At 32.6% G+C, this 14951-nt stretch overlaps 1 long non-coding RNA gene across 1 annotated transcript; it reads left to right on the forward strand.

Moving 5' to 3' along the window:
- Positions 1–230: 230 nt before the first annotated feature.
- LOC129958689 (uncharacterized) lies at positions 231–8747 on the forward strand. The gene is made up of 3 exons (XR_008783281.1): positions 231–482; positions 1293–1479; positions 4912–8747. It is a non-coding gene; the product is annotated as an uncharacterized LOC129958689 (long non-coding RNA).
- The last annotated feature ends 6204 nt before the right edge of the window (positions 8748–14951 follow it).

A 14951-nucleotide genomic window follows, 5' to 3' on the forward strand; every position in this document is an offset into this window, starting at 1 on the left:
TTTTAATTAATTACAACTAAGATAAATTAAATATATTTATTTTTAAAGTTTTCGTTAATGATTAGAAATCAAGACATCTCACTTTAGTTTGACGGGAAAAAAAAGTGTCTTGGGGATTATTGAAAAGTGCCGTTCGGGAGAAGTGTTAAAAAAAAAAGAAAGGTGTAAAGTACGATCTTCGGAATACTTTTCTTTCATGTGAGTTTGTAGAATTGATTGAAACTCAGAGCTTAACAGGTAGTTATTCTCATTTGATGTTGTTAAACATATGAAAGAAAGGCGAATGAACGTAACGGCGTTCGTTAATGCTTTCATTTCTATGGATAAAGGAAACAGAAGAACACCCATTTCTGAAGCGGGTGATGTAATGACATTTGTAATTTCAATTATCACTACAGCATGTGTTGAAATCTGAACATGCTTGCAACTCGTGGTAATTTTTGGTTTTCTGCAGTTTCTGAGCAATGGATTGTCTATTCTCGGTAAGTTTGTAGCATATTACTTATATTTACATGCTCTTAATTTCTTTCATGTTTACCAAGATAGAATTTTATATTGCTTTTTTCATTCGCTTCCTTAATTTCTATGGTTTTTGTGCATTTGCGAGTTTCGGACTGTAATGTAATATTGTAATGCTTGAGTAGTATTAATTCTAATATATTAAACTGGTGTTAATTTTCTTCCCACATTAGAAGGGACTATGCTGTATCTAATTTTCAGGAAAAAAGACAGATCGCAAGATTTAATTATAAGCGCAATCGATTATGAAATGTATATTATACTATTCTTTGTAAGTTTTTCTGCTAAATAAACTTTTTGTCGACTTGCTGGGAAACGGAAAATAATTATATCAAACCCAGATGTCAATCATTGAAACTTAAGACTGATAATAAGATGATTAAGAAACAATTTTCTTTACTATTGTTTTTTTATACATTCATTAAAAATTGTTGACTTAAAATTTATCGTTCTATTAGACCTCTTATGCTGTAGGAGACAATGCATTTAATACGTTATTTGAACCTAAGTATCGAAGATTCTGGATTTAGATGTTCGAATTATACGCATCATGGCCGGCAATGCTCAAATTTTAAATTAATCTCGCAGGCTTTCAACTGGTGGTGGGTCAATTCATACAGTGTGAATCTTCAAAGATGATATCCATATATTTGCTTCCTTCCCTATTATGAAACTTGCCAAATTTTAATTTTTTCTTGTTAACGCTTAAATTGTTTTTCTAAATATTGTTTCTTTAAATTTTAATGAGAATTTTTGCTTTTATATCTTTCTAGGAGGATTCTCCAGCGTTTTATCCGCCATTTTTTGATAGTACTCAAAATATACGACGTTTTTAAAAAGCATTTGAAATTTAATGCAAGAATACTTCTTGAAAAGCGAGACAGAGCTGACAGATGTCTAGCACCACTGGTGCAACATTCATCCTCTTGAATTAAAGATGGAAGCATTCTGCATATGTAGGTAAGTGATATGCCTAGAATCTGACTTCCTGTTCTATAACTCTTGCTATTCCCAAAAGCGAAATATATTAACTTCATGCAACTAAACGCGAATTGTATTTCAAGTACGAGGTATGGTTGATAAATAACTGGATATATTTTATTTTTTATCAACTTTGGTACTTTTAATAACAGTACTCTCCTTGTCGGTCCCTACACCTCTCCATAAGAATTTTTGTCATTATCTGAAGGTTCTTTAACTCCGACATTCCACATTTTTAAATCTTAAATTTAGTTCCTCTTGCCTTCTAATAGGAAAATGAAGAATAAAGAAAAAATGGGTGACATCGGGTGATTTGGAGTTATATCTAGAGTATCTCTACTGTCAAAACATCTTGACAAGTACTGAATTAGAATTTCTGGCATTGTTCTGGCGAGGTTGTCGTAATTTTTATTTCCAAAGATCGGTTCATTTGTCCTGTTTACGTAATTAGAACCTTTAAGTAATGTTATTGGAAAGGCAATTTGACAGATGCCCTATCCATGGGCAGATACTGATATCGACACTTTTTGAACTTCTTAAAGCAAGACGTAATCTAATCTCTTCGATCTTCTTTAAGCACGTTATTTATGTCGGACAAATTTATCTTCATAAACTTGTTAAAGAGACATTTTGTCGCAAATTTTCTCAAATTTCAAGTCGAATTGCATGTTAACACGCTGCTCCTAACATTATTTGATGTAGCATACAAAAGTTAATTTTTTCATGCCACTAGGGAAAATTGGAAGTTGTTGAGAAATATATTCGCTCCCATACGAGATTTAAGTCGATTTCTGTCATTCTTGCTACTTTTGACTTATTGACTGTCTTGTACATAAAAATTGGAAGTATTTAACCTCAGAAATTCCTTTTATAAAACGAATTGCAACTTCCTATAATTCTCGTGCATTTTTTTAACATATTGCAATTCTGAGTATATGCATAACAAAAGATTTAGGTCTAAAAATATTTACTCTTTGTTGCAACACATCGCGCAAGTTCCGTAACTATACATCGCTTGTTAGCAAAGAGCCAAAGGCAAGAATACTGAAAGCAGCAAACAAAACTGAACACTCTTGGTATTAAATATTCAAGGGTTTAAAATTTCTTTGCATAGCATTTTATTCTTTTCTCCTCGAATGGTACTTGAAAGTGTGAATATCTGAGAGATCTTTCATTACAGATAATGTCTAATAGTTCACGTAAATTTTTCGCGATGATTTTGATGAACGAGCAGCCTATACGAATTTTGAGGTCCTAAGCAGAAATATAGTAAAACCTGGCTTAAATAAAACCTTTTATGGTATAAAACACATGTCACGACTTCTTTATTGGGAAAAAAAATGGCTGGATAATTTTCTAGTTAAATATTAGAATATTAATTGAAATATTCCAAATCATTAAGAGCTATAACTTTGTTTTTCTCTGACATACTTGCCTTTGATTTGGCTTATGTTGAGTTTTCTAAAATTTTCGATTGTCCAGGATCAAAATCGACGCATTTTCAGTATGGGGAAAATTGTTATTCACTGTGTTTGTAATTTTTATTGAATTTTCAGGAAGGCAATAGTTTGTTTCGCTTATTTTAAACTTGTGGTTTTGCCTTTGTAATATTTCCCGATTTTAATATTTAACTACGGCATGGTAAAAGTAATTTTTCTATTCTTAATACAAGATTGCTCTTGCATCAAATAATGTTAGTTTGCTCTTTTGAAAGCGGAATGTAACTATTAACCAGGAGCGCCGATAGCCAGTTCTAAGTATTTGCCTATTTAATAGAAGCTGAAATGTTAAATATACTTGTGATCACTGATACTAAATTTCTGCCATAAATAAAAGAACTTCCGTGTTTCATCCGGGGAGAAACAATGTCAAGTAGCAAATTTAACTGATGTTTTAAGGATTAAAGCATTTTTAAAGGTTTCGTAGTTTATCTTGTATTCCTGGTATTCTTTCTTTGACGATTGGCAATCTAATTATATAGTTCATTTCTATAATACCATTACAGTAGTACTATTTAACAAATAAAGATGACAACTTTTAGATCTAAAACTATGGATATGCGTGTTTGTCAAATTACTGGAATTAATAAAATTCTAATCGAATTATTGGAATTAAAATGCGTAAAAACTACGATTAAAAGCTGAATTAAATATTGAAGTAATTCCATGCTTTTCGTTGACTTTGTTGGGGATATACAGTCGGAAGTTACACAAATGTTCTTTTACAAATTGCTTGAGTTTAATTGCAAATGCTATAATGTAAATTAAAAATTAATAAAGCAATCGATTCTTGCGCATTTTGATTTGCACATTCAGCCTATTGCGAGATCGGAAGATATTAAACACTTCCCTCATTATATTTCTCAGCAATTTGCAAATTTTGAGCTTTACGGTGACATGAAGTTTTCTGCCCATTCTAATATAAATTCGAATTTGGAAAGATTTGGGAAGATTAGAAAATGTAGGCCACAAAATGGATGGATTTAACTCCGATTATAAGATTGTGTGTGTGTGTGTGGGGGGGGGGCGTGTCGAAGAATCTTTCGCGTCTGTTAGAATAGAAAAATGCATAGTGTTTCATATCTGAAGCTTAACTTTGAGCAATCTTTTAAAGAAGCTTATTTCAGACAAAACATAATTGGTTTAAATATGCAAATATTTAGCTTTAAATTGTTTCAAATTTAGGGAAGACAAATGCAACATTTGAATGTATAAAAGAAAAGTTGCATTTCTATAAAGGTATCGAAATGTGTTCTAATTACAGAGCTTAATTAATATCTAGATGAACTCTTTAAGTAATTCGCAAGGCATTAAGGTACCGACCCTTTAGAATCTGAAGATTTCTTTTTAATCATTGCTGCGACAAAATGCCGCTGAAATAATCGAATTTCTGGAACGCGATTATTTCAATGACCCCTTTTTTCTAGAAGCAATTTTAATGGCAATTATGAAATGTTCACAATATGACTTGAATCGCATTCAAGAAACTGCACTCCATATCATGGAATTTTAGTGTTCCACGAATTGACCATTGAATCTTTATTTTCGAATCTGTTCCGGACGTGTTCTAACTTTGAGTTAAAATATTATGTCAAGTATGAAACGGTCCGTTTAATACTTGGTTTAAAAGCATTTGCAGCAATTTTAAATATTTAATAATAATAATCATAAGAAATACTGAAGGAAAAAGATTAGTCTTTGATTAATATTGGTATGCTGTACCAAATTTCAATTCTAAAATTTAGTTTAAAAATCTAATGGAGAAAAAACATGGAACCATTTAATTTTGCAATCTACCTTGGGTACAAAATTTAACCAATGTGTCTTATTACTCAAATTGGAAACGTGTTTCATTACTTTTATGTGTTTTTTGAATCAATTCTCCTAATACTTGAATAAATTTCTTTTTCAGGCTAACATGAATGAAAAGAACGTCACTCAGGCCAAAAAATAACCAATGTTTTGAAGAATGTAGATGGAAGTTATTTTTCCGAAACTTGTGAATCTCAATTCAGATTGTATTTATCATCTGCAAGTTATTTCTAATCTCGCAGAGCTTCCTGGAGTATCAATCTGCATAAATATTCCTAAATGGAAAAGTGGAGCTAATCTTGGGTGATATTTCTTCACTTAAATTAAATAAGTTTAGAAAATAATGCTGTTTTGACAAATTTATTTTAAATGTTTCGGAGATGGTTCACAAACCCTTTCCTAGCGGTTAACGTAAAGCATTTTAAGGTTCTTGTTCAAACTATGCAAGCATAGCATGCATATTCACGTAAATCGGTAAATAACATTAACAATTTGATAATTATCTTAGTTCACACAGTTTAATTATCTTCAAGAATCTTGAAGTTTCTAAACAAGCCACACGAGTAAAACAATGGTGAAATGTTAAAATCTCAGTGAGCGAAAGCAATCAATCAAAAGTTTGAATGCACGAGTTTCGCTGGTTAAAGTCTCTGCCATTTTGACAGTAAGTGCATCTGGTTATACTTTGTATTTAGAACACTTCACTTATGTGCATTTAGGTATCTGGTATTAGATCGGGGGTCTAGTCATGAAATCTTCAAGCGATAACAAATTCCGAAAATAGGCAGTAATTTAAATATTCTTGTTAAAATGTAAACCTCGATTAAAATTAAATCGAAACAAACTATCCGAAATATTTGCATAATGGTAAAAATATTGACCTTCATCTTAACGAAGCATTTGCCTTTTTATTCTCAGTAGTGAAAACTTGCATCAGATATCGATAGTCTAAAAGTAAGCCATCCTGCTAGAACAATTAATGCGCTTTATTGCTCATGTTAATAAGACTACCTAATATGTATAAATCAAACGAATCGGTGCTTATGCAAATTGTTTAGTGGTCTGAAGAGAATACATTTCCAATCCGTTTCCGAAAGTTCTGACCCTGATATTTAAGATCTATTTTCCCATTTGTATCGAGGTGCATGTCAACTTCATAGAAAAAAAATCTACACGTTGGATTTAAAATTTGCTTCGATTTACTTTCCTATTGAATAAATCTGTAGAAATTCTGCTCGACGTTTATTCAAATTCTTCATTACTAATATGATAATGGGTTCATACAAAATACAGATAATAGGTCAAGCATTACCAACTCATTATTTTACTCCAAAAATGAATATTGGAAAATTCTTCGCGACCAGTGATAAGTCTCCGTTGAATTCGTGTATAATTGTCTTTTGACCTATTTACTTCAAAAAGCAAACTCAATAAGTAAAAAACAAATCCACACTAGCGAATTGGAGTAATTTAGGAAACTACAACGGAGAAGAATGTTAATAAGCTTCCAAAGCCCTGCATGCAATGAAATGACACGAATGTTAAAGTTTAACTTGATACTTAATTTTAGGGCAAGTTAGCGTAGATGAATATCGAATTTTCTTAAACTAAGTTTAGAAAGAAATGTTATATTTTCCGGTGTTGGAAGAATAAAGTTAAGCTTTTTTGTAAAAAGGAAGGTTGTATGCATGCTCACTGTTATAAGTTAAAACTACAGAAATGATGGGTTTTTATACAAAGTAGGAAAGCTCTCTATTATTAATAAAGAAAGCATCCATCAGCAATTCATAGAAGTTACGAAATTTCATTAATACTTTACAGAACTAACATCTAACCTAACTTATTTGAGGTATATTGAGGTGGTATTTTCTTATTCCGTACGCGAATAAATAACTCGATCGTGAAGTTTTCGCCTATAAAAGGATTCCCGGAGAATGAATTTGCCCGTCTTTGAAACAGCGGGGGGTATCTAATAAAGGAACCTTTTAAGCTTTGTAATAGGGTGTTCGGTAGAGGAAATGAGGGGATGTTTCTTTTCCCATGTAAAAGTGGAGGGAGGGATAGGCACCAGCCGGCTGGTAAAAGGGAGGGAATATTGGTTTATCCTTTAAATCTCTACAATACAAAGAAGCTTAACTTGTTCTTTCAGTTTTGGAGGTAGTGGAAAGATTCAAATTATCGTAGTAATTAATTTAAAGAACATATTAAACACTTTCTATTTTGCTTAGTTATGGCCTCTCCCGTTTCCATTCTTTCTGTAGGAAACTTAATCTACTGCAAGTTTGGTGGAAAATTAAAAAGGAATTTTCGCGGAATACTCGCTCTCTGCGAGTGTTAAATATAAAGTCTTTTATTTGAGATTATGTAGGAGCGTCGTGAATGTTTTGCTTTAGGATCTGAATATTCATTTTATGAGTAGAATAATTAGTCGGCTTTGCGTAGTCAAATATTTACTACTTCAAAGCTCATAGCAGATTTATCATCTACCTTATTAAGCATAATCGTAATGTGAAAGCCATAATTCTATTACTCAAACTTATTTCTTGCAAACATTATGCTATGTTTCGATTTTATTATAAATATAAGTAAATACAATAAGTGTGGCGCAGATTAGCAAAAGATGGCTTTTGTGGCATAAAATATAAATCGTAACTGTTGGAAACATTATCAATAAATAAGAATCGCTGTCATCGCTTGAAATTAAATCCTTTGTTCTCGTAAAGATAAATTTGCTCAGATAAACATACACCCTGTTTTTATTTCATAACAAATGATTTTCTGTTATGTATAGTGATTAATGCTTTAGTATTTAATCCTTTGCACTTAGTAATGACATCCAGTTGCTTTTCAAACTTCAGTTTCGACAGCTAAACATAGCAATACTTTATTCTTCCCAAAAGTTGCCAATTATAGTAAAAGAAACTTTCTTTGAAGAAAATTATCCAATGTCGTGAATGGAGAAAAGATGCAAACGGGTGAGTTCAAATCTGTATTGTGTGAATCTCATTTTAATCATCGAGAAAATTATAACTGAATTTAATATTTCACGTGCAAAGATACATAGAAACGGTTTTAATTAAAATAATAAACATGTAGTTTTGAAAACGTCTGCTCCATTCGCTATTTCCTTGTATTACTGAGCTTGTGCTAATACTTTATACAACTTTGAGACAAAGAACGTTTTAGTATTCTATGATGTATTCCTCGGATCATAATCAAGGTGCCAGTTTTCCTCGTACTGGAATGACGCGACTAGAAGTCCAAAAATTTTCCTAACTTAATAGAACAGTCGAAAAAATGATGCCAGGAATTATTACCCATATAGCATAACTGACTAGGAATTAAAGCCATTAACAATAGTTTCATAGTTGCAATGCTACCGTAGTCAATGTTTAAGTACATAGCATATGGAAGAATTCTTTGTTATTCAGAATATGAAACTGATACGACGTCAACATACCTTAAAACCTGCGAAAAATTGCCAAATATCTTCATGAATTCATATTTAAAATTAAGTCAAATTTTCGTACAAACAAGTATACATGTCTTATGGAAGCGCTTCAAAAATAAGCAATAAATATGACGGGCTTGAAAATCCACGCAATTTAAACTTTTAATTTGAAAATTGTTTCAATTACTTCTAAATCGATATTAACAAACGATTTGTCTACTAGATAATGCTCTTTATGAAATCGAACGATCGCGATTTAATTGTTTTGAGACTAACATTAAACTCGTAGCAATTGTCATTTTAAAAGTGAAATTTAGATTTGTTCCGTGTTCAATGGGTTTGTGAACTTCTCCAGTACAGCATATTGCAATTATGTATAGATTTATTCTCTTCCATTGTAATGTTTGTTAATGAACTGAGAGTTAATTTTGTTATATTTTGTTCTTTAGCTAAGGAGTCTTTCATGACATAAATGCTATTTAATTTTGAAGGACATTTTATGTGACCATAAAAATTATTTCATTTTATAAATGTGTTGTATAATTATCCTGAAAATTGTTGCTAGTACTAGGCAGTTAGGAAATTTCTGCCGAGTTTGATACTAGTTTATGATTAAACAATTATTTGAGATGCTGTAACTGAGTAATATGGAGGCTGGGTGATGGCGTACTTATATCGGTTTTTACTTAAAATAGTGGCATTCATGTATCTTTATATGCGCATCAATGTAAAGACTACACTTTTGAAATGGCAAAAGGGGTAAACAGTTCTTTATTTATCAAACTCTTCTACGTTTCATTGTTAAATTCTGAGCATAATGCAAAATTTTCATTTCGAAGATTGAAATATTTCTATTGAGCTTGAATTTGTAACATTGGAAGAGGTCGTTGTTAAATTATCCTCATCTTCAAATAGAACTTGCTAGTTTCATTTCTAAGTAGTAATGGAACTGGTTAATTTGTTGATTATAAGCTCGGCTTTAATAGTATCAATGCCTCTGGCCAGGCAGAATATCTGGGATTGTTTTTCCATTTTTACTGTATTTTATTTGCTACTATAATAAAACATTCGGACTATTTTTGAGTTGTCCTTGGAGTAACTGGCAGATAATCGTTGCTAAATGAGTGCCGCATCTTTAACACTGGCACGTGCTAGAAAAATTTATGCTTGAATATTTGTGTAAATCTGTAGCCCCAACTGAACACACCATTACAACACATTTAGGACAACGAGTTGCCCCTTAATGAATGGAGCGAATCTCTGTTTTCATGTTTTCTTTACAGCTGCAAACCCTGCGATTTGATTTGTTGTATCTGCTATAGGTCCTTCTCACTAAATATCGCAGTAGCTCTTGCGTTTGTAACTTCAGTTGGCTTGATAAAGGCATTATAGGTAATCTGTTTAATAGTTATAATCTTCTCGCAGTCGATTTTCTGTTGATGTATGTTTGCGTTTTCCCTAGGGTTTATAATTTGTTCATAAACTTTCTTGCTTTCCTTTTTTTCCTACTCCTTACAGGAATTATTATACCAGAAGTAGGATTTGTAGTTCTTGTTTTTATGGGGAGCCAGTTACACTTCACGAATTGAAATTGCAACCATTATTATATTTAACGAACCTTATTTTGCAATCATAGTAGTATACCCCTACTTTTTCGCCAAGTTTTTATTCCCTTAGTGGGTATCCTTTTATTGTATAGTGTATGGTAAAAAGCTGGAGTTGTAACTTTGACTTAGCAAATCCAAAATGCCGGAAAAGTTATGGCTTAAAGATTTCATAGTATGCTGGTTCTGTAGTCTTCATTCTAAGACGAGCTCTTAACAAATAGGATATAGCTGAAAATCAAAACTAATGAGCAATGTCAAATTGTCTTCGGAGAATTGCTACTGACAGAATTAAACGCGTATTTATATGCCCTAACACATGGTTTGTTCTCGATTCGTACGTAATATTGCTGAAATCAGTTTCGAAATTTACTGGAAGTAGTTCAACGATTTTACAATACGCTATGTTTTATACTATCTGAAAAATGGGAGAAAACGGTCTTCGCTGTTGACGTGAAAGATTGTATGAGTAGTGGGTGTTCCAGAAACGGATAAAGGAATGCTTTACGAATTGAAATTTGTATGCAGAATTCTTTGAAGATTTCTTTTTATGACATAAGATTAAATTTATTTTCTGAATATTAATCTGCAGCTTTAAGCATTAACTATCGAGACCAAGAAACTTCAGTGATACGCCGTATAGAATAGTCTCCAGGAGGAGCCCCACTATACGTCAAAGGATTTAATATTCCAGAGGTATAGGTTCATTATAAGCTAGGCTGAATCTATACCTCGAACTGTGAAGGCATTAGTCCTTCAAACACCTTTTTATATTTGATTGCAAGGTGAAATTATTTTGGCATATGGTCTGGATGTCCTCGTTTGCTCTGATATTTTTGTAAAACGTGCTTGAAAGTATGTTGCATGTATTATACGTGGTACATATTTTGCCGAGACGAAATTCCTTTGCTTGAGTTTCCTTTGCCTCAAATATTCAGCATATTTATGTAGGATCGTGTCCTCAATCGAAAGAAGACTACACGTTTGTCTTCTCCATATTTTAATAAACGAACACAGGACTACACGAACATTAAGCAAAAGAACAAAAGTATAGGGTTGGTTGCAGTTCAGGCGAACATAGCATGGCTGTTATCCTTCAACTTCGAAGCTCACACACTCTCGCACCAAGTGTCTTTCTTCTGCCGTTTGCCTCACTTATACTACTGCCATCTGCCGGCGAGGTAGAGGGAGTAGCATAGGGGCTCATACTACATTTATAGCAGATTAAAGGGCTAGATTATTCTCTATTTGAATGACATTCTTAATGTCATTTAAATCTGTTTTATTTTGATCGGTTATCCATTTCTCAAGATCACTTTCGTTTATCTTAAGCATTGCTTACCAGATTTTATTAAACTAAATCGGTTATCAAATATTTCGACTGCGTGGAAGGCTTTCCTGAAACTAGATTTTTTTTTCAGCTGCTTTTTAGCTTTGAACCAATCCAAAAAATAAATCATTGTTCAATATATGGATTTTACAGTTCCAACATTGTTTATAAATATATCGTGGATTGGAATATGAATTTAATTATCCTATACAGTGAAGTGTAATTGGAATTTCTGATTTTCGAGTTTACTTAATAAAGTTTTGCCTCATTTGTAGAATGAAATGAGAAATTTTCTACCCCCGTTTGATAACGTCATATTAAAAATACAATTAGGAGTGTCGACAGTATTATTTTGTTATTGGCGAGTAATTTCCTTCAACTTCGACTCGGTTTGTATTAATGTCTAAGAATAATTTACGATATGCTTTTTTCCCACACTGGGTAAACATTTCCCCCTCAGAATTGCTTATTAGATTATCTAATGATGAGTCTAAATGTAATGCGATTGAAAAATTCCCTTGTAATATGAAAACAATGCACGAGTCGAAGTGTCTGCTGGCAATGTTCATACTGAAATATTTTTGACACGTTTATAACCATTCAAGTTTGCATTTTCAGATCTGATGAACATCCCGTTTCTAGCATTAACTATGGTTGAGATATGCTTTAGGAATATATCGGAATTTATATCTTGTCATAAACTAGCGGATGGTTTAGAGTCTTCTCAGATAATAGAGAAGGGCATGAATGATCTAATTGCAAATAGAGGAATTCGTATTCGTTGAATTCATGTCGTTATAACTTGAAGATATTAGAGAACAAGTAGTGATTAATGGCGATACGTTGCACACGGCATTCTGGAGAGAAAATCCGAGTTGCATCATGCACGAGAAAGTGAATATAAATAAATTAGATTGATAAGGGGTACAGTCTGAAGCAAAAGTAGAATGTTAAGTAGGATTGGTTGTGTTAGAATTGCGGATTTGACAAATAGTTTTCACGAAAGTATTAATGGATCTTGGCAACCTTCATGTGATGTCTATTGTGGCGTAAAATGAAATCGCTTCCGGTTACACGAATGCTCGGTACGCTATAGAATACTTGTTCTTTAGCGGAATATTTATAAATACAATTATTAACCGAAAGTAAAATATTTTTTAAACCCATCTTCAGAATGGGCCATTTACTATAGATTGTCATCGCTTCAATTTAAATTTTAATGAAATTAACACTGACATGTTGGCACATATATATCAAATGAAGTTTTGACCGAGTGATGGATTCTGCAGTAGAGGAAGAAGCTTATTAAATTGCAATTTAAAAAGAAAACATTTTATGAAGATAATACCGATTCCCTGCTTTACTTTCTTCGAGAAAACTTGCCAATTTATGCGTATATTGTAGCAAAGTTCGTGCCACGAAGGCTTCCGGACACATTCAAGACATTGAAATACGCAATTGAGGTTTCCTGAGGGTTTTGGGAATGAGGACTGCATGTTGATTTTTCAGAGATTAAGAAACATTTCAAGCTGAATATCGACTTACTTGTGAATGAATTCTAATCTGTACTGATGCTGCTTAAAGGAAGATCTTGTTCTTGATGGCTCCAAGCGTTTGGGATACTATCCAAACTTAATTGTTTGAAAAGCTTTTGTTTTACATTACCATTTAAGATTAATACAGTAACTGTATGAAAAATGTAGAACAGCTCTAGATTTTTTGCATTTAATATTTGGTAAATTAATATTGAAAAGGCAATTGAATCTTTCTAAAATTTCATACTCTTAGAAATGGCATTTGAAATCGATATCGAATTTGGCGATTTATCCTTTCATCGCCCCTCTACCCCACCATAGGAAAAGAACTGTTTTTGTATAGCACACAGAATGAAAGTGTATTTTTACTATGTTCTGAAGCGTATTAATCTCGGTTTCAAATTCTGGGGATGCTCAGACGGTTTCCTGATATTCAAGAATTTACGGGCAATTTGATTACAACATTTGAGAACTGCCGTGAAAGAATAAGGGATATGGTATAAAATTTTAATACAAATCGAATGCTTCTTTTTCAGTTTTTTGGAAGATTTGGCGGTTAGACGAATTTAAGTTGCTTTAGGCAAAAATACTTCGCGTAAATCATTCGAAAAGATACGATTTAAAATATTTTTTTCTTATTTCCATCGGTAATTAATAAGGACTGCATTAATGAAAATCGGGGAAGAGATTTTTGTAATACAAATTTTTCCGTTCATTTAGTGAACTAGCATAGCTTTTTAATATATCCCATGAATCGGTGAGGATTAAATACTGGATGAATATATTTGAATAATTTGTATATCTAGAATTTTATTTGTATTTTTCGAGGAATTTAGGATTTGAGGTTCGAGCATTTCGTTTTAAAAATATTAGCCTTTGGATGGAATTTCGCCCAATTTAACTAGTTTTGCAGGTAAAATTAGACACCAAATTACTGGATGCTTGTCTTAAATTTATCATTGCCTTAACACAAATTCTAAATTGATCTGAATAGACAATTTATCTAGCGTAGCTTCACTGATCAAAGATTTATCAAATTTTAAATGCGTAAAATTTTGGAGGACAGTAACCTTGATTGACGAATGTTTGATAACGAATACTATAAACGCGACACGACGCAAAATGAACATTTAAACCGCGTGCCTAAATCGACGACTACATCAGTCAGGCTAGACGAAATTAATGCAAGAATTAAAAATTATTAAAAACAAACTTGTATACTGTAAAATTATTAGGAATTATACACAAGTAGGTTTTGTCAGAAGTCGAATCGATTCGATTTTAAAACTATTTCGATGTTTCAATAAGGCTTCCTAAAAGTAGAGGGTTAAAGAGACTTTAAAATAGTTATTAAAATTTCGCATGATCATTATAAAATCTAGGATAGCTTACATACAGTGGCTAAATCGATTTTAAAATTGTAGTAATATGGCGAACTAAATCGAGTTAAAATTGAATCATTTAGAACTTGAAGCACAGTTGCTTTAATTTTACCCCATGGGAATGCTTAAGCATCGCTCCACTGATTTTACTTTGAAACTTTAAACACAGCGGCCGAAACCTAAAAGAATTCAAGACTAACACCCTTCTGAACATTATATCCTAAAAAAACTTAATGCCACTATATATTTGGTTTGACCATCACAGTGGAAGCTCGTATTTTATAGCGGCTACTATTTCGGCAACTTTCATTCGCACGAGTACGATAAAAATAAAAGGATGAGAGAATTCTATTCATTGCTTGGATTGATGTAATTTCTAGGAGAATGCTTCAGGACTTTTTTTTACCTGGCCATTATGCTCTTAATGTATGCAAAAGGAGCTTTCCTTCGTTTCTGGATATATAACGCCATGCACCATTTCGATAGTTAAAATCTCCATCTCGTTTCAAAACTTGTAGTACTGAAATTTAAAGAAACCATTGGTAGCTTAACAGGATTCCCAAGAGTATTTAGCGACTGCACCTGTCTCTAAAAGATGGAATGCTTTTGAATTAATTACTCAGTATGCCTCTGGTATCAGTCGGAATCGTTATTTCAAACTCCCAAACCCATATTCTATACTTGCTTTTTAAAGGAAAATATCAATTTTCGTTCGAAGAATCAATTATAATTAATAGCTACTTTACCTGCCTTCGGATGTGAGTGTGGAGTCCTTGTCCCCCTTCGGGTGTGAGTGTGGAGTCCTTGTCCCCCTTCGGGTGTGAGTGTGGAGTCCTTG

This window comes from Argiope bruennichi, chromosome X1 (assembly GCF_947563725.1).
Source record: "Argiope bruennichi chromosome X1, qqArgBrue1.1, whole genome shotgun sequence".
Classification (NCBI taxonomy): Eukaryota; Metazoa; Arthropoda; class Arachnida; order Araneae; family Araneidae; genus Argiope; species Argiope bruennichi.